Raw genomic sequence first — 20,067 nt, 5'->3', positions numbered from 1 at the left:
TGGCTCAAGTGGTAGAGCGCTAGCCTTGAGCTGAAGAGCTGAGGGACAGTGCCCAGGCCCAGAGTTCAGGCCCCAGGACTGGACCTCAAAAAAAAACTGCAGTGGCTAAGTTAACAAAAAGAGTGGTATAATTTGTGCAAATTAATAGAAATACTCCTATTATATTTACTACTCTGTGTCCTCAATGAGGATACTTTCTCCTATAGCTTCTATTCCCAGACAGTATAAAGTACACAGAATTAGTCCTCAGAAGAAATGTGACAACAACAGCAAGTCTCTCTGCACTGCTTGGGGACAATACTCCTTCTTATTTGTAAACTCTGTGTTTTGCTGATCTAAATCTTTCTCCCATCAAAGAACAGCAGAAGTTGCTATTGCTCTTTTAATGGGCCAGTAAGGACATTCTGGAAAGGGCCTTCTACTTCAGAATTATAAATAATCATCTTCCTCCAAGTGTAGTATATACTAGAGTCCAAGGCATACTCCAAGGTCAATACCAGCAGATGCTCCCTAAGAATGTCAATCGTATCAACATTTCTGTATAACGGGCTATGGGAAGGCAAGGCAAAAATTAGCATATATCAACTTTCTTCTCTCTGGTCTATGCATGCTTAGATGATTCACTGGCCTAGATATTTCTTATCGGTTAATAGTATGCTGCTTCTAGAGTACAAATATAGCCAAACAAATATCCATAGTAAAAGGCTTAGAGTAGGAATGGAAATTTAGAGCTGGAAATAATTTTAAATATATTCTAGTTTAACTTCTTCATTTTAGAGATGAGAAACTGTGACAATTCAAAATAGGGAGTACCATGGCCTAGTAACCAGCACCAAGTAGTCAACGATTAAAGAAGAAAATAATTTTGTTAGTTTGCCCTATCAATTTTGACTTGTGTCTTGAGTCAGAGTTATTGATACTAGCTTTCATTCTAGAGACTACTATAGCATATCTAACCCAAGGGCAATCTGGGAGAAAAGGGGAATGCCTAATCATATATCAAAATTTATAAACGCCTTCATCTCTGTCTGGACCCATGAAGCAAGTAGTACCTAAATATATACTCCACAAGGCTATCAACCACCTCTTTTGTTATCAAAAGATGAGGTTACACAAAAATTAGAAGACTTACTTAGTTGTCATTCCTACTTTCCTGATGGTTTCTCTCATCATTTCCTTCAGCCATTTCTTCTCCAGTCCTGGCAAAAATCACATGTAAGTTTTCCAGTATTGCCTGTTTTACTTTAAAATGATTTTTATGTTATCCAAAATCTACTTCCTAATGGCTATTTAGAACACAGGTATATCTATGTAATTCATGTGACTTTTGTTTTGAAGGGGAAAAATTACAAAGAAAATAAAATTATCACAAGAAATCTGTATACCATACTGTACTTAAAATACTAAAACCACAGAAAAATATCAGAAGTTATCAGAGAGAAGTACCAAGTCACTTTTAAAATAAACCCATGAGCACAGAAGATTTCACAGCAGAAACCTTAAAAGCCAGGAGTGCATTAGATAATGTATTTTAAGCTCTGAAAGATGAAGCTTGTCAACCCAAAATTACTGTGTGCCACAAAGCTTTAGAAATCAAAGATAAATGAAGACCTTCCATGAAAATTACAAATAAATTAATAAACATTGAAACAAAATTACAAAAGATTATTAAATGAACTCTGTATACAAAAAGGCAAATAAACACAATGAATACATGGAAAAGAATACATCTTAGTGAGAGGTAAATACAGGCTCAAACAATTGGAAAAACAACAAAATGACAGGAGCTAGTATAAATATTTCAATAATAATCCTAAATGTAAGTAGTCTTTATTTTTTTATTAAAAGCCATGACTTGACTATCAAAAAAAAACACATACTCAGATTTTCACTGCCCTAATGTTAGAAACTCACTTCTTTGTCAGATATACACAGACTGAAAGTGAATGTGATATTACAATGAATGGGATTGAAAGCAAGCAGGAGGAACTATAATAACATTTGACAAAACAGACTTGAAACAAATATTAGTTAAAAGATATAAAGAAGGTCAGTAAATATTAGTTAAGATATGATTATAAATGTACATGCCACCAGATATGCATGCAGCCCATATCACAAAACAAACACTAGGTTTTAAAAACACAAATAAACTCCAATAAAATAAGATGATTTGTTTGTTTGTTTGTTTATTTATTTACTTTTGTCAGTAGTGGTACTTGAACTCAGGGCCTGTATATTAATCCTGAGCTCAGGTTAAGCCACAGCTCCACTTCTGTTTTCTGGTAGTTTATTGGAGATAAAAGTCTCACGGACTTTCCTGCCTGGGCTGGCTTTGAACCATGATCCTCAGACCTCAGCCTCCTTAGTAACTAGGGTTACCGGAGTGAACTACCAGCGCCCAGCTTAAGTAAATGATTTTAATACTCCAATCTCAGTTAATCCAAATAAAAACAACAACAACAACAAACTTTAAGCAATGTATGGTGGTGTATAACTATAATCTAAACTACTTGGAAGGAGGAAACAAGAGGAAATAAAACCCAGGCAAAACATGAGGTTCTATCTAAAAACAAAACTACAGAAACCAAAAGGTCCAAGTGCATGGATTAAGTGGTAGAGCACTTGACTAGCAAGTTTGAGATACTGAATTCAATCTTCAATGCCATAAAAAAAACAGATCTCAGTCTAAAATGGCACTCTAGGTAGATTAAATGAATTAAACACATATGGACTATTCTTTCCATTAACAGGAGAGTACATGCTCTGCCCAGCAATTCATAGAACTTTCTTCAAAATAGGTAATTATATTTTAGGACATAAGCCAAGTCTTTTTATTAAAATATTTTTGGCTTTTCTTTTTTGTATATATTTTTGTTGTAAAGATTCTGTACAGAGGGGTTACAGTTACATGAGCAAGGTAATGAGTCCATTACCTATCAAACATTGTTACATCCTCCTTTATTTTTCCCCTACCATCAATTCCCTCACCACCTCCACAACTCCTCCCTACCCCCACCCCCAGAATATGTAAAGTTCATTAGCAATATGATGGTTTGTATATCACATTGCTGTAATGGGTCAACCTGTATCCTTATTTCAACATTTTATTTCCCTTCCCCTCCCCAAATTAAAAAAAATGTATATACAAGATGCAGGGTACGGGTATCATATACAGTAAAATCAGGGGTTATAACATGGGAGAAGAGCATACAAAACAAACAAAATTATCACAATAGTACATCATAAATATATTAGAAAAAAACAGAAAGATAAAACCTCTTGTGTCCCTATCTTGGGGTTCATTTCACTTAGCATCATCTTATATGGTCCTATGTACATAGCTCTTGATCTTTTCTGCTTCTCCTAGACAGATACTACTTATTGCAGATAAGGGAAACCCTGGGACCTATGTTTCTTTCCGCCTGGCTTGCTTCACTTAATATAATTTTTTCCAAGTCTTTCCATTTCTTCACAAATGGAGCCATGTCATTCTTTCTGATGGAGGCATAGAATTCCATTGTGTCTATATACATTTTCTTGATCCATTCATCTACTGAGGGGCATCTGGGTTGGTTCCATATCTTAGCTATTGTGAATAATGTTGCAATAAACATGCCAAGTCTTAATCATAGAAATAAATTATGCCATATTTATCAGGTAATATCGGAACAAAACAAAAAACTACAGAAAGTATGCAACGACATGAACATGGAATACACTTTTGAATGATCAGCCACACATGATCCTACTGGTTACAAAGATGTCTTTCATTGCATATTGCATATGTTATCCTGAAATCAGAAGAGAAATGCTCACCATGTTTTAAGCTTAGCAATTCTGCTATGCGAATGATAAATTTAAATTAAAATAAATGCTTTAACGAATGATCTTACAATTCTTTCCTTTTAAAATGTCTTAATTGAAAGATAAATACAAAAATGAATCTAATGCCTTCTTTCCTAGTTTCATTGTTTAACTGGACAGTTCAACACTATTTTAGATGAGTCAGCTCTAACAGATAGCTCTAAGAGGTGAATTTATCTAATTGTTCTGCCAATGTGTACATATTTTATGTTAATGGAGAAAGGCTCTTCTATGGATGTACTGTGTTCTTAATTTTAATATGCTGGCCAACTTCCCAACGAGGTAATAGTGTATGTACTGTTGACAATAAATGAATGGAAAACCAGGAGTGTGAGGATGTTTTTAAATATTTTTAAAGTGATAATGTTGAGAGTGTAACCACGTTAAATCCAGAAATGTTTGTTTCTCTTTCTTTACTGAATATGAAAATTTGCAGACCAATATGAGTGAAGGCTATAGCATGACTTCTTTAGCAGTGTAGGTAGGTTTAACTGTCTAAACTGGATTTGACTGAATTATCTGAACCTTTCCAGTAAATGAGTGACTTCATTCATTCATTCATCCACATATCAAATATACTGTGAATGTTTACATGCTCAATAACATGCTTGTAGTTAAGGGCTTAAAATAAGTAATATAGGAGAATCAAATGCAGAAGGAGGTTCATTCAGCCTATCTTTCAATCACTGAAAAATAAGCGAATACTTGCTATGCACTTGGTAAATGAAATCAAAGAAAAGCATAAAGTTGTCTGACAAAGTATTTAGTTAACAACAAAATTGAATATACCCACCTAGTAGCCAAAATATTATACCTATTTTTGGTGGAGGGGGATTAGGTGGAGGGTGGGGGGAGACTGGGAAGGGATGGGAAGGGGAAACAAAGGAGGAGGCTACAATGCTTGATAAGAAATGTACTCATTATCTTGCCCATGTAATTGTAACCCCTCTGTACAGTATTTTCACAATAAAAAATTTAAAAAATAAAAAATAAAAAAAATTCAAAAAAGAAAAATAATTTGTCCTAAATAATTCCACAAAACAGGGGCTGGGAAGGTGGCTCAGTGGTAGAGTGCTTGCCTTGCATGCATGAGGCCCTGGGTTCCATTCCTCAGCGCCATGTAAGTAGAAAAAGCTACTCAAGTGGTAGAGTGCTAGCCTTGAGCTGAAGAGCTGAGGGACAGCACCCAGCCCAGAGTTCAGGCCAAAAAAATAAAAAAGCAAATAAATAATTCCACAAAACAAATATACAACACAAAAAGAGCTGAGACTTAAGTCAATGTAGTCACACATTCACTTACAGTAGTCAACAGAGTAAGTTCTGCCATGGTTTCCAGTGTCGCTCTAAGACAGTACATGCATGTCTAAGAACACTGTCTCAGGCAAAGCTGGTTCTAAGTCAAAGATTAGGAAAGTGATTTGATTTTGGAAAGTCTCACTGGGATGTGGTACCTGAAAAGTTTGACAGATCACAGCTATGTTATGGCAACAAGGGAACATGCACGTTCATTCCACACATTAGTAAAAGCCAGACCTCCTGTTCAGCCCAACCTATTCTCCATGAGCAGTGTCTAGGCCTTGCTGCTAGCCCAGCCTCCATGGGTACTTTTCTTTCACCTCTTCCATACCAGAAATAGATTCTCTTATCTATTTATTTCTTCCAAAGAACTTCATGAGAGCTGGGCGCCGGTAACTCATGCCTGTAATCCTAGCTATTCAGGAGCTGAGATCACGGTTCAAAACCAACCTGGGCAGGAAAGTCTGTGAGACTCTTATCTCCAATAAACTACCAGAAAACTGGAAATTGTGCTGCGGCTCAAGTGGTAGAGCGCTAGCTTTAAGCCAATGACCCAAGGGACAGCACCCAGGCCCAGAGTTCAGGCCCCATGACCGAACAAAACAACACACACAAATAACTTCATGAGACAAGCAGTTTCCAACTTTCCTAACTTCCCTGGATTTTTGTATAAGCAAAACACAGACTCAACCCTTTGCAGTCATTTTTTTCTGAAGTTGTTTAGAGATTAACAGAGTTACAACCAGTTGTACATTCCTGTGACCTTGATAGCCTGAATGTTCTAGTGATGGATCTAAAAGAAATTCTCTTTTTCTGGCCACGGTACACCCAGAGTATTCTTCCCACACAGATGTGTACAATTGTTTGAGACAATGTGTTCAAATTGCAAGAGCACAAAGGATGTAAGAAACAATGTAGAGTAACATGATTCATATTCCTCCACTACCTTTGATGCTTGTCCTCAAATGATCTTATTTCCATTTTAAATGATATGGTTTCAAGGAAGGAAAATATAATCTTTTTTCTTCCTTGAAATTTTTATATTTATAGATTTATATGCAGTTGTATGAAATAATATATGTATCTGTCTCTCTATATATATACATCTTTTACCCATTTTCCCCAATGGCAACGTCTTTGAACTGTATATTACCATATCACAGCAATATACAGACATTGAAATAGTGTCACCCATCTTGTATAGTTCTCCCCGGTTTTACTCATGTTCATGTGTGTATGTGTATATTTGTGTATATTCAAACACCACTATGTCGGTACATGTGTCCAACAAGGTCCTAAATATAAAAACATCACAAAAAATACAGAAAACGTAGATGAACATACTGATTAATAAAAGAAGGGAGTCTACAGGGACAGGAAGGCAAGGCTTCTTTGAACTTTTTCTTGGCTATCGTAGACAGAAGGAGCTTATGACCCAGCAATTTATTGTAGCAAGAGTCATCTTGCTTCAGTCTATCCTGGTCCTGTGCAGGATAGTACCTCCCACCAGCCCACTGAATTGTGGGTTGAACTATGTTTTCATCGTCTATTTAAACACTAATCTAATTTCCCTCCAAATGAGAATAAATTTGGAGATAGGGCCTTTAAGGATGTGATTAGATAGAATGAGGCCATTGGAGCCAACCTAATCCAACCTCAAAGGAGTCCCTTTAAGAAAAGGAAGAGATAGCAGGGATATTCTATCTCATGGAAAACCAAGTGAGGACCCTGTAAGCATATGGCTATCTGTAAGAAAAAATAAAGGAACTCAGAAGAGGTTAACTTGCAGTAACATTGATCTTGAATGGCTAGCTTCTAGAATTATGATAAAGCTTTATTGTTTAAGCCACACAAGTGTTGATATTCTATGACAGCCCTAGAAAACTAACAGAGGGGGAACACTGGTCAATCCCCCTCATAGGGATTGCTGGTTTATCTGCTATTGTCTAGATTACTCCCTTCTATTTCTAGATTAGAGGTTGATAAAAGTTGGGTAAGAGCCTTCTGCCATAGGCAGGGTAGAGGTAGGATATTTGGGTTACAAACTAGTTTGTCTTCTTACCAATTTTTCCCTCTCTCTCAGTTCTCATCAGTTGTCCTTTGCCCATTATTTCCTGGAAATGTTAGGAAGCAAGTGATCCAGAACATCACTCCCAGACTGAAAATATTATAATATCTTTGCCAGACTAAATATTGTCACTTACATAGAAAAATGATGTGTTTGTAGAAAAAAATTAAAACAATGAATTTGTGTGACTGTTTCACTCCACCCCCCCCCCGCCAAATTAAGATACACTTTGGTTTCACCCTTGCTCCTCAGTAAGTCCTCTATACATTGAAACAATTTACATTTCTTTCTGCAAGACAGAGGGAAGAGAGTATATCCCAATAAAGGAGTGAAATTCTAAACACCAAAATTAGAGTGGTTAAGGTACATATAGTAGAACAGAAGCCAATAGGCAGGGAGCACTCATAATAAGAAATAAAGACAAGTTTTGAGAGATTGGATAAGTGTTTCCCAAGAATTAATCTTCTTGTTAAAAGGATTTTACATCTCCACCATTGAGGTCACACAACACACTGCTTCACATGAAATGGTGCACCTCCTGATTCCACTTACATTGTATTTAGTGAAAGAACTATGAATATACATGCATAGATCATATATTAGTGGAAGTTTTGTGCTAAATTTTTTACCTTCTCCTCTGTGACAAATATAGCATACACCCAAGTAGGGTCCATTCCTTCAGCCCTAGCCCCAAATGAAAGATTTCATGGATGCAGATTCACAGTCAAATATCTATCCAGCTCTGCCAGTATACAATATAAAGGAAATCACTTCTACAAGACACCCAAGAATTTGGGATTGTATGTTATCACAACAAAGCTGATTAATACAGAAGGGATAGTGAATCTGTATCCAGAGAGAAATTGGAAGGACAGCTGGGAAAGAAATATGTTGGAACTGGTTTCTTGGTAATTTTGTTTTTTTCATTTCTCAGGATCCACACGGGAAAATTCAGTATATTTGTAAGACAGATAAAAGTCTCTTATTGGTCCTCTTAGCATGAATTGGGGCTTTCTCCTGATTCTGAGAGATATTCATTCCTTGTGATCAACTCATGTTCATTGCGTCCCTACCTGTGCAAATGTGTGATAAGCTCAATACAAATGGTTTTACTTTTTGTTCTACAACTAATTCATTCACATTGGAAAAAAAACAGATCATACCTGTTTTAGCAGTAGTGGAAAAAGGATACAATTTCCCACTCCAGCGGTTTATTAAAGCTGATTTGAATATTTTCTGTCTCCTCAATCTTCTTTGTAATCGCTTATCACTAGAACATGTTATATTTATTGAATGACTATTCAGCAATGGAAGTAAGTGAACAGATGTTCTTAAGGTGTTAACAACCACCAGTAGTCAACTGGTACAGTAGACGTCAGGTAAGTTTGACTTCACACAAAAGTAGCTTTGCATGTTAACAAAGTCACTTTTTCTTTCTGCTAATATCTATACTTTCCATTTCTCATTCTGGGGCTTCTACATATTAAGCTATCATTTATTAATTACCTCTTATATGCCAGAACATTTATGGCTAAGTCCAAATGGGTCCTCTGAAGTATTGGCACGGGTGTGATTCTTACTGGAGGTTCTGGAAGAGAATTCATTTCTGTGCTCATTTACATTGTTGGCAGGATTCAGCATATTGTGGTTGTGGATCTGCAATTGCATTTCCTTGCTGGCTCTCAGCCAAAAACCTCTCTCAGCCTCTCAGTCTTCCCAAGCCAACAACACCAAATCTAGTTGCATTCATATTCTGAATTTCTTCGTCTTCACTGTCTGCCATGTGTCTCTGACTCCTTTTCCCCTGAATTGCTCTAACCCCAACTGGAGAAAGTTTCCTGCTTCTAAGTGTTCATTTGATTGCACTGATATGTATAAACTAAGTAATTCTCTCCATCATAATTTCCATAGCCTTAATTGTATCTCTGATATTTATTTTGCCACAGAAAGTAACATATTTACAATTTCCATCACATTAGGATATAGGCACTTTGGAGGTGTCCATTGTCCTGCCTATTACATTACCCCAAATCTCATATTTATCAAGAAAGAATGGTAGACACAAACCATGGTAAGATGTAATGCCATGTCCTTTTCATGACTTCCCATTGCCTTTCTAATATGTTTAGTGTATTAGAACACTTAATAAATGGGAAAACAGGAGGAAAATATCTTAAGTGAAGCATAAATGTATTTAGAATATAAAGTCTGTTTCCAATATTCAACATGATATATACCCCTAGAAGAAAACACTCAAACTAGTCAAAGTTTCAAATAACTCATTGCTATTGTTTTACTCCACATTCTGAAGAAAACAAGTATATTGTATTTGCATGTATCTTTGATAATAAATAGAAATAAAAATGGCCAGAATCAGTTTGCTAATTCATTTAACACTGACTAGGATTATTTCTGGTAGAAATGAAAGCCTGTTTAAAAATCACAGACCACTCTCTAAGACTCATGAATATTAGAAAGTAGCAGAGGATTTCAATACCAAGACACATATTGCCATAAGCAGTCAGAAATAACCCAGAGCTCACATTATTTCCCAGAAGGGGGCACCTCGACCTCCTGGGCCCAAAGCAAACGGTTTTCTTCTGGCAATGTCCTTTAATGTAGTAACTACATTTCTTCGGATTCCAATATTATCACAGACACGTCAGTTAGAAGTTGTAATACGGAACACCGGAATGAATAGGGTCGCAAGAGTTCATTCTTGTAATTGGATCTCATTACCATCAAAAGATGACTACAATCATTAGGCACACCTAAAGTATGTGCTCATTTTCACTACTAAATTCTCTTTCCCAGTTACAATTCCCACATTTAGTTATTCAAGGTTTATGTGAGATATTGTGATGCAGTCAACACCAACCAAGAAATTGGATAAAGCAATGCAAGTCATGCCTTTGCTGTCAAAGAACATGAGCTCTAATTAAAATTGGTAAGTATTAATTGAATAGATCATAGTCAGAAGCTTGTTCAAAACATTTGAAAAAATGTCAGACAGCATTGGTCATTAGAGAAATACAATTCAAAACCACAATTAGACATATCACTTTGTGGACAACAAGATGGTTATTATATTCAAAAGTAGAACATAACAAGTGTTAAAATGTTGAAGAATAGGACACCTCAAGCACTTCTCCTAGGAGTGTAAAATCGTACAGCCATTTTGGAATATAACAGATTCTTGACTTGACAGATTCTTGAATTAACAGATTCTTGAGTAACTGAACATAGAATTCCGTAACATTAGCATTCCCAGTACAATTTACTAAAGTTCACTTAAAAGAACTTATGAATGATGGCATATATGGCAGAATGGTAAGTGGTCATCCCCCAATACTGAAGAATAATTGAATTCCAGGGCCCCAAGGGGATATCAAAATATACAAATGCTCCAATCCTTTATGTGAAATGGTACAATATTTGCATATAATCTATAGCTTCATCTATACATTAAATCATTTCTAGATTAGTTAAAAGGTATATAAAAATGTAAATGATATAGAAATATTTGTTATATTACTTAGGGAATAATGACAAGTAAAAGTATATATATATATATGTGTTCATTTTGGATATTATTTTTTCTAGGAATTTTCATCTATGTTTAGATCCATGGATATAGATGCTATGCATACAAATACCTGAGTATATACATACTCCAAGGTATATGTGTCAAAAATTTTTAAACAGGCATTCAAATAAAAATCTGTATATGAATGTATACAACATTATTCATCATCATTAAAAAGCAGAAAAATATAAATCTATCTCAACCACTATATAAAGTATTATATAGTTATAAATATCACTCTGAAACAAAAAGAATGAAATAATGATACATACTACATAGTGGATAAATCTTGACTCATTCATCCAAGTAAAAATAAGCTTTATGCAAAACACCACATATTGTAGGATTCCATTTGTATGAAAACCCAAAACAGGGTTTTCCTGAGTAGGCAAATTTGTAGAAAAGGCAAGTAGAGTAGTGATTGCCACTAAATACTTAGGACAGGCAAATTTATAAAGACAGAAAAAAGCTGGGGATTTGGGGAAACTAGATGATAGCTAAAGAAGACAATTATTCTTTACAATGATAAAAGATTCTGAACTTACAACATGTTTATAGTTGCACTGTTCTGAAAATGTCCTCAAGCCCAGTGAATGGCAAACTTTGTAAATGTTGTGATATACAAATTGTATCTCAATAATATTATTAAGTATAGTATAATACACTCACATTACAGAAAGTTGGGTATGATGAGTTAGCAGTTTTTGTACCACATGTTCAAATGAGTAATAAGATACCATGGCAAAACTGTAAGTATTCAATTATTATCCTATTTTAGTACTTGTAAAACTACACAAGCTGGGTGCTGGTGGCTCATGCCTGTAATCCTAGCTATTCAAGAAGCTGACATCTGAGGATCACGGTTCAAAGCCAAACCCAGGCAGACAAATCTGAGAAACTCTTGTCTCCAATTAATTAGCCTACGCCTGAAAATGTAGAACTGGAGTCATGGATCAACTGATAGAGTGTTACCCTTGAGGAGAAAAAGTTAAGCAAGAGCTTAAAGTCCTAACTTCAAGCCAGTAGTACCAGTGGGCAGGAGGGAGGAAGGGAAGAAAGAAAGAAAAACTACACAAATGATTTTGTTCTTGCTCCAAGTAGTAGTTATGTAAATGTACACAAATGTAAAGAAGCAAAATATGTAATAATTATTACTTTTCTTTATGTATGGTATACTTCTGTAAAAAGCACTGTGTATACATGTCTATTATCTAAGTGTATTGGCATATTCTCTGTTTCAAGTATACACATCAAGCTGACAATTAGAGTTTATTGCTGGAGAACTGGACTGAGAAGGCAGCAAAATAAAAATGGATTTTCTTATGACTTTCTATTTTCCTATATTGTTTTGACTTTTTCCAAGTAGATGCACACTTCATATCATTTTAACAAATAAAGTTCTTTCAAAATAGCCAAGATCTAAATCACAAACATTATTTGGGCTTAATTCACAGAGTACTTATCCATGGATACTTTCTCTAAAGTTCCTAGGTGGATAAAGTACATGCATGAGTATGTAGGTTAGCTGCATCAGTCACTTATCTCTGTAGCTACAAGGCTTAAGGCATGCTTAATAGTGGTAACTAACCCCAAATCATATGTTTCTTTTTGGTGTTTTGTTTCATTTTGTTTTGTTTTTCATTCCAGTACTGGGTCATGAACTCAGGGCCTCATGATTTTCCTTAGCTTTTTCACTCAAGGCTGGTGTTTTACCTCTTGGCCAAAGCTCTACTTCTGCCTTTTTTATTGGTTAATTGGGCATAAGGGTCTCTGGACTTTGTTTCCCCAGGTTAGCTTCAAACCACAATCCCCAGATCTCAAACTCCTACAAAGGTAGGATAACAAGAATGAGCCACTGGTGCTGGGCTTCAAACTGTGTCTTTTTTTTATTGTAAATGTGATATATAGAGGGGTCATAGTTACATAAGTAAGATAATGAGTAGATTTCTTTTTGAATAGTGTTACCCCATTCCTCATTTTCTCCAACCTTCCTCCCCTCTGAATGCCCTCCCCACCAAGTTCATTTCCAGCATAGTGTCTAGTGAGTATCACTGTTGCATTGGTTCACCCTTTGTTTCTGTGATTCTCCTTCCCTTCCCCAAATCAGGTAAAAAAGACAATGGGTACAGAAATAAAATAAACGGTGACAACAGGACATAAACAAAAGGGAAAAAAAGAAAGAAAAAATAACTGCAAACAGGACATTATAAAAAATGTCTTGTTTCCATTTCTTGGAGTTCACTGAATATGGTTGCTGGGAGGCACAAACAATATATAAGGATGTACTCTATACTGGAACAAAATTCACTATAATGTTAGCAGCAGTGATTTCTTCACAACATGCTTATAAACATTTTTATATGTTGTACAATGTACCTCTATAATTCTCAGGTATCCACAGAAAGCTGAAGACATAACACAGGAACACATAGCATCTTCTTGTAAATTATACTGCAAATACTAATTGTATTGTATAACATAAATTGAGAAGTGCATGAAATAGTTTTGAGGAGTTGCTGAGGGATTGTTATAATAGAGAAAGCATGCATAGAAAACAGGAGAAGCAGTATTACCTGAATGAGCCACATAATCTCAGTAGTTCCCAGTTTTACTGTCTATGAAATATTGATAATATGCCCTACTTAAAAATGTTTTATAATGATTAAACGCATGAGAAAAAATCTTGTACAAAGTTTGATCCACAGTAGGTGCTCAGTGCTCAATATGTCTGTTCCCTATATCCCTCTAAAACCAAGAAGTCTAAAACAAAAGGAAAGAGGAAGAAAAGGAGAAAAGAAGTTTAGGCTCATAATTCACCCCATCTAAGTTAGCCTAAGGAATTTTTAATTAATAGCAAGGGCTCTAATTGAGAAAGTGTAAAGTGTTCTAAATCTCTCAGAAAAAAAGTGTCATCTATTCCATGTCTCTAGGAAAAGTTAAATCAATATTTTAATTAATGGAAGAAATTAAATGGCTACAGAAATAGTTTGGGAATTTAACATGTTTCAAAATGAAGAATTTGATAAAAGATGATACATAGAGTGACCGAATGCTTGCCTTTAAAATATTCTTCACAAAAATCCAGGAAGAAACAAAATCAATCCATTGCCTGGTAGGTATTCTGGCAGATTAGCAAAGCCAATAGACCTGGGGTAAAGCTAAGCACCATTATTCAAGTAAACCACCTAAGGAAATGTGATTAAAAAATAGATTAGCAGTTTAAGGAACCAACTGCATTTGTTTGTGGCTGGTTAGTACATAAAACCCTACACTTCCATAGCTGAAAGTTTGTAAAGACAGATTCCGAGAAAAACTCACACTTCATTTTATTAATTTATTATGGATATATGTAGGTATGTATATGTGCATGTATGCATTTATTTATTTATTTATTGTGCCAGTACTAGGGCTTGAACTCAGGGCCTCAGCACTATTCCTTAGCTTTTTTTCTCAAGGCTGTTACTCTTAACACTTAAGCAACGGCTCCACTTCTGGCATTTTGCTGGCTATCTGCAAAAAGAATCTCAAGAACTTTCATGTCCAGGCTGACTTCAAGCCTTGATCTTCATATCCCAGCCTGCTGGCTAGCTAGGATTACAGATATGAGTCACAGGCACCCAATTCCACTCCTCATTTTGCACAAGACAATGAGACACACAGAAGGGGAAATGTCACACTCAAAGTCCTTTAGCTAGTTACAACAGTGAGGACTAGAGCTCAGAACTGCAAATTCATACTCCATTCTTCTCACCTCCCACTATTAAGAGCTTAATGTCTACCATACAGACAAAAAATATTGAAGAGAATCAGCTATTATTTTTAAAGTCATTTGAAGGAAGATGACTTCTCTCCTGCTTTCCTCCCAACCCTCTTTCCACATTTTTCTGTGGAGTTTTATTTTTTGGTTGGTCAGAGGGGTGAATTCAGGACCGAGGCGCTGTCCCTGAGCTCTTTTGTTCAAGGCTAGCAATCTACTTTGAGCCACAGTGCCACTTCCAGTTTTCTGGTGGTTAATTGGAAAAGGAGTCTTGCAGACTTTCCTACCCCAGCTGATTTCAAAACATAATTCTCAGATCTCAGCCTCCTGAGTAGCTAGGATTACAGGCATGAGCCTCCAGTTACTTGCTACCACTTATTTCTTAGAAGCCTCTTTGTAAGTATCAGTTAAGATTATGAGCCAAGCTTAAAATTGTTTCCCCACAATGATTTGTGACATTCTTTCAACACACATTTCCCTTGTACCTACTCCCTTCAAGTGCCTGTGATATACGCCATTTCAACCTACAAGACCATGGGCAGAAATGAGAAAGCAATTATAAGATCAATAACAAGGAAGCTGAAAATCAGAATGAAATCCAGTGGGTTGAGAAAAGTTCAACTTTTCTCCCTGTCCTCCCTGTGATCTGTTCATAGCACTAGTTAAATAGGCAAGTTGAGCCATTGTAGTACCTCCCTAGGGGATTCTGTTGTCGTGCACACTGCAAGGGAGTATGGATATAATGATAAGGTTGGAAAAGAAGAAAGTTAGAGTAATTCATTTATTGCCTTTGTTTATAGTGCCCTACTCAGTGAGCTCTGAGCCAACACCTGGCTTTTTTGTATGAGTAAGCTTGGTCGGTCTTCCTGTGCAAAAGAATGTGAGTGAATCAATAAAAAATTATGTGATGACTCCGATGAACATGCATTAGTTATGGATAGACCAATAAGAGATAGGTAACACTGTGTATCCTGATGAAATACCTTGGAGATGTTGTCCAGGAGTAGAAGTGTGAACACTGTCCAAGATCTGAATGATAATCACCAAGTAGAAGTCAGATCCCCCCTCCCAGGAGAAGGGTACAAAACAGATTGAATACTCAATATCCCACCCAAACAAGTGTGAATCCTGATCCTCACACCAGCAGTTTCAAGATCATCAGCATTGTCATGGAACTTGTTAAGAAGTACAAAATGCCACAGAAATATGGTTATAATCTACATTTATCAAGGAACTTTGGTGATTTATACGCACATTGTAGCATGAGGACGCCTGGTCTATAACATTAGTATAAGATGGAAACTAGTAACTAATATTTATTTAGTCCTTATTGTTTTTGACCACTCTGCTTTGTAAATTACAAGCATTTTTCTGTACAAGAAAATGAACTTCTTTAACATGAGAGAATTACAGGCAGAGAAACTGCTCAAGAATATGTGACGCTCTATTTTGTTTCCAGCCAGGTTTCAAAATGTGTTACACAGTTTTACCCTATGGACAAGGAAAAGCTGCATATAATCTTTAAATTTTTCTTTAGTTGAGCAAATTTAGTTCATAGACTTTTAAAACTGTTTGAGGAGAATAATAACAAAATTAAGTGAAGTAAGCCAGGCCTAAAGAAACATAGGTCCCATGGTTTCCCTTATTTGTAATAACTAGTATATGTCTGAGTCAAGCAGAAAAGGTCAGATAAGTTTAGGTTAGGGAAATGAACCATAAGATATTTATTCAAATGCTTTTTTCTTTCATGTGATTGTTTCTAACACATGTATAAGATTATTTCTTTGTTGCTTTGTATGTCCCTCCCCCACAGTATAACCCCTGCTTTCACTGTATCTGATATTGGTATAATTTGTGGAGGGGAAGGGAAAAAACAAATCATTTAAATAAGGATACAGGTGGACCCATTGAAACAATGAGATGTACAAGTCGTTATGTCGAACATGAACTTTACAACTTTGGTGGGGGGTGAGGGGGAGCGGGGAGGATTGGGTGGGGGGGCAGGGGGAGGATGGTAAGGGATGGGAAGGGGAAACAAAGGAGGAGGCTACAATGCTTGATAAGAAATGTAATCATTATCTTGCCCATGTAATTGTAACCCCTCTGTACAGTATTTTCACAATAAAAAAATAAAGGAAATAAAACTTGTGAAATACTTAACATAAAAAAGAAAATGTACTCATTACTTTACTCATGTAACTGTAACCCCGCTGTACAGTATCTTTACAATAAAAATATTAAAAAACTAAAAAAAACTGTGGCTGACCCTGAAAAGCAGTATGGAGGTTCCTCAAAACAGTAAATATAGATCTTCCCTATGACCTAGCAATCCCACTGCTGGGCATTTATCCAACAGACCACAAACAAAGCCAGTATAAAGCTACCAGCACAACCATGTTCATTGCAGCATTGTTTACCATAGTCAAGGTATGGAATCAACCCAGATGCCCCTGATTGGCTAAATGGATCAAAAATGTGGAGTCTGCAAAATGGAATTCTACTCTTCCATCAGAAAGAATGATACTGTACTATTGGCAAAGAAATGAAAAGACTCTGAAAAAGTTTCATTAAGCAAAGTAAGAAGACCCAAAGAAACATAGGTTGCATGGTTCCCTTCATTTGTTGTAAGTAGAAAGTGCCTATAAATCTATAAGTAAACACACTGGATAGTAAAAGACAAAATAATACACCTGTACATTATAAATTGTACAGGACTCTGGACATTCACACAGTGAGACCAAAAGAAGATATTCTTAGGAGAGGATCACAAAGGTTCAATAGGTATGTGTATATGATAATATAAAATGATATTTATCAAAATGAACTCCAAAAAATGGGAATAAGGGTTTTTTTATTTTACCTTTAGTTTTGGTTTTTTTGTTGTACTTTTTCTCCTTTGTCACTCTTTTTCATTTCTGTATCTTTTGTATTTTATGTAAGCTTCTCTCTTTAGAGGAGGTTAAGGGGGGAGCATAGAAATAGTGGGATAAAGGGTGAACAAATGCAGCAGTGGTATTCAGTAGACACTATGTTGAAAATGAACCATACAACTTGTAGGGTCGGGGTGGGAAGGGAAAACCTGGGAGAAAGCAGGGGAAGAGGTGACATTGTTCAAAAAGAAATTTACTCATTACCTAACTTATGCAACTGCAACCCCTCTGTACATCACCTTTACAATAACAATAAAAAGTGTGGTTTGATATAATGCTGGAAATTCTAGATAGCATAATAAGGAAAGAAAAAGAAATAATAGGCAGATAAATCTTAGAGAAATGAAAACAGAACACTGTCTTTATTTGCAAATGACATAAAACTCTATTTTTACAGCAGAAATCTCTAAGCAATCTATAAGACAAAATAAAATTCCTAGAACTAATAAGCAAGGTCCGCAGGACTACAGAGCAGCCCCAAATAAAGCTTTGCAAATCTGACCACACTCTACCTTGAAAGACACAATGACACTCTAAACTATTCTTGCTATTCTTCTCCAATGTGCTTCTTCTAAGAATTTATTGCCTTGGGAAAGAAAATCAAGAATGTCCCCTTACCTCATTTTGGAAAAAAAAAAGTGGTTTTCTCCCATACCCCACAGTCCTCCTAAAATGCTTGAATCATCCAACATTCTGAAATGCAGACACTACTATCTGCCTAAATTTTCATGTAAGTAAACTGAGATTCATGAGGAGAAGGCAGGTTCCCAAGGGTACATCTATGAGGAGTCAGAGTCAGGATTCTAACCCAGAACTTCTCCAGAGTGTGTGCTCTCAACCACTTTATACGGTTTTCGTTGAGCCCTGGTTTTCACAGAGACAGAAAAAGAAGTTTCCATTAAACACTATTTTGTCAAATTCCTAAAGTGTTTTTTAAACTTTAATAGAAAAAGAGGGTTGCAATAAGATCTGCCTTGTGAAGGCTACTCTTAAAAAAGAAAAATGATTGAAATATCAGATTCTCACCCCTGCTCCCCCTACCAAGGCATTATACAGCTGTGTCTTGCCAAGAAAATTGAATCCTGGATTGTAAGAGCTAGAAGGCCCTCCAGGGTCATTTAATCTAACTGCTTCAATTTGCAAACAGGGAAGCAGGCTTAGAGAACTGTGGATCACTCCACATGGCTACAATGTGACGACCCCCCCCTCCTCCCAGCCTCATATCTTTCTTTCCCTATTCTTCCTCCATATGCATGCCAAATGTAAGTCACCACTGGATTTATAATGTATACACTTAAACAATCCTTGGAATAATGTGCCCTAGTAGCCTAAAAAGCACTTCCATATGGTAAACTGAAATTCTGCATCTTTCTACCTCCCCCCACTTCCGAGCCCCATCAAGTCTTCCTTTTGTCTCTCTGGAGAAATATTCAGACAGTCTTCAGACATTCCAATTTTAAAGCCAGGAAAATATCTGAGTTTGGGATATAAATTCAGCTGTCTAATGCCTCCCAAGTGATCATTTCCTCATAACTTCTGCAACTTTAATTTATGCTGCATAATGACAGTTAATGCTGTCTGCTTTTCTATGGCCCAACTGATGCTTTCTTAGTCTCAAGTGACCAGCACAATGCAATCTGATCCAGTTGGCCTTTGAACAAGTCAGACTAAAATCAGTTCTTTCTGGTAGGTTCAATACACATGTGGAGCTTCTAAACATTTTTTTTCAACTTACAAAACGAATAAAGCTCTAAATCCTTGAACTGGAGGGATGCTTGTAGGGACTAACCCTGTGTTTTACAAGCTCATTTTAAAGTTCTCTCTGTGCTTGCTTTCCATGAGGTACACTTTCAAGTGGACGTTTCTGCCACACCATGAATACATATATGGGCCTTTAGAGCTGCCTTCCTGCTCTAAGTGTGCTTTATTGGCATGGCAGGCAATGAAGCTATCTTTATACTATCTAGAATATCTGAGTAGAAGGTAACGGGGTAGTCTTCCTCCAATTGAAACTTCCATCCAAAGAAACTTTTATATAAAATATCTCCAACAGGCAGCTGTTTGGTCCTCTTACAGTCCTGCCCGCACTAACCCCACCAGAAGACAAGGACATGGGAGAATAACAAGATGAAGAAGATGCCATAGGTGAGATGTGGCCCACTCAAATTGGTTTTCAGTCCTTACTCTACTTTTTCAGGAACATTTTCCCAAAGAAAAAGCAGTCATTCTCTTATTCCACTTATTCCTTAACCTTTAGAAAACTGGATCATTTCTTTTTACCAAATCCATTCTCTGAAAGTATATTATTGATCTCCTGAGTACAAGGTCCAAAGGTTGTTTTTTTTAAATCCCTCATTTTTCTAAACCCTTATAAAATTTATGATGATTCTATGTATTTTCATTCTTGGTGCTTAGTGAAACCAAGAGCCTTTTTTTATATTAGGTAAGTACTTTACCCTGAGTTTCACTGTGAACTCCATATTTAACCTAGGCATCATTCCCATCCAGAAATATGTTCTTTCTTATTTCACTACGTTTATCTTTGGAAACATTTCATTCTATT

This window comes from Dipodomys ordii, unplaced genomic scaffold (genome assembly GCF_000151885.1).
Source record: "Dipodomys ordii isolate 6190 unplaced genomic scaffold, Dord_2.0 Scaffold89, whole genome shotgun sequence".
NCBI lineage: Eukaryota > Metazoa > Chordata > Mammalia > Rodentia > Heteromyidae > Dipodomys > Dipodomys ordii.
The sequence above is the reverse complement of the archived record's forward strand: the minus strand, read 5'-3'. Positions refer to the sequence as shown.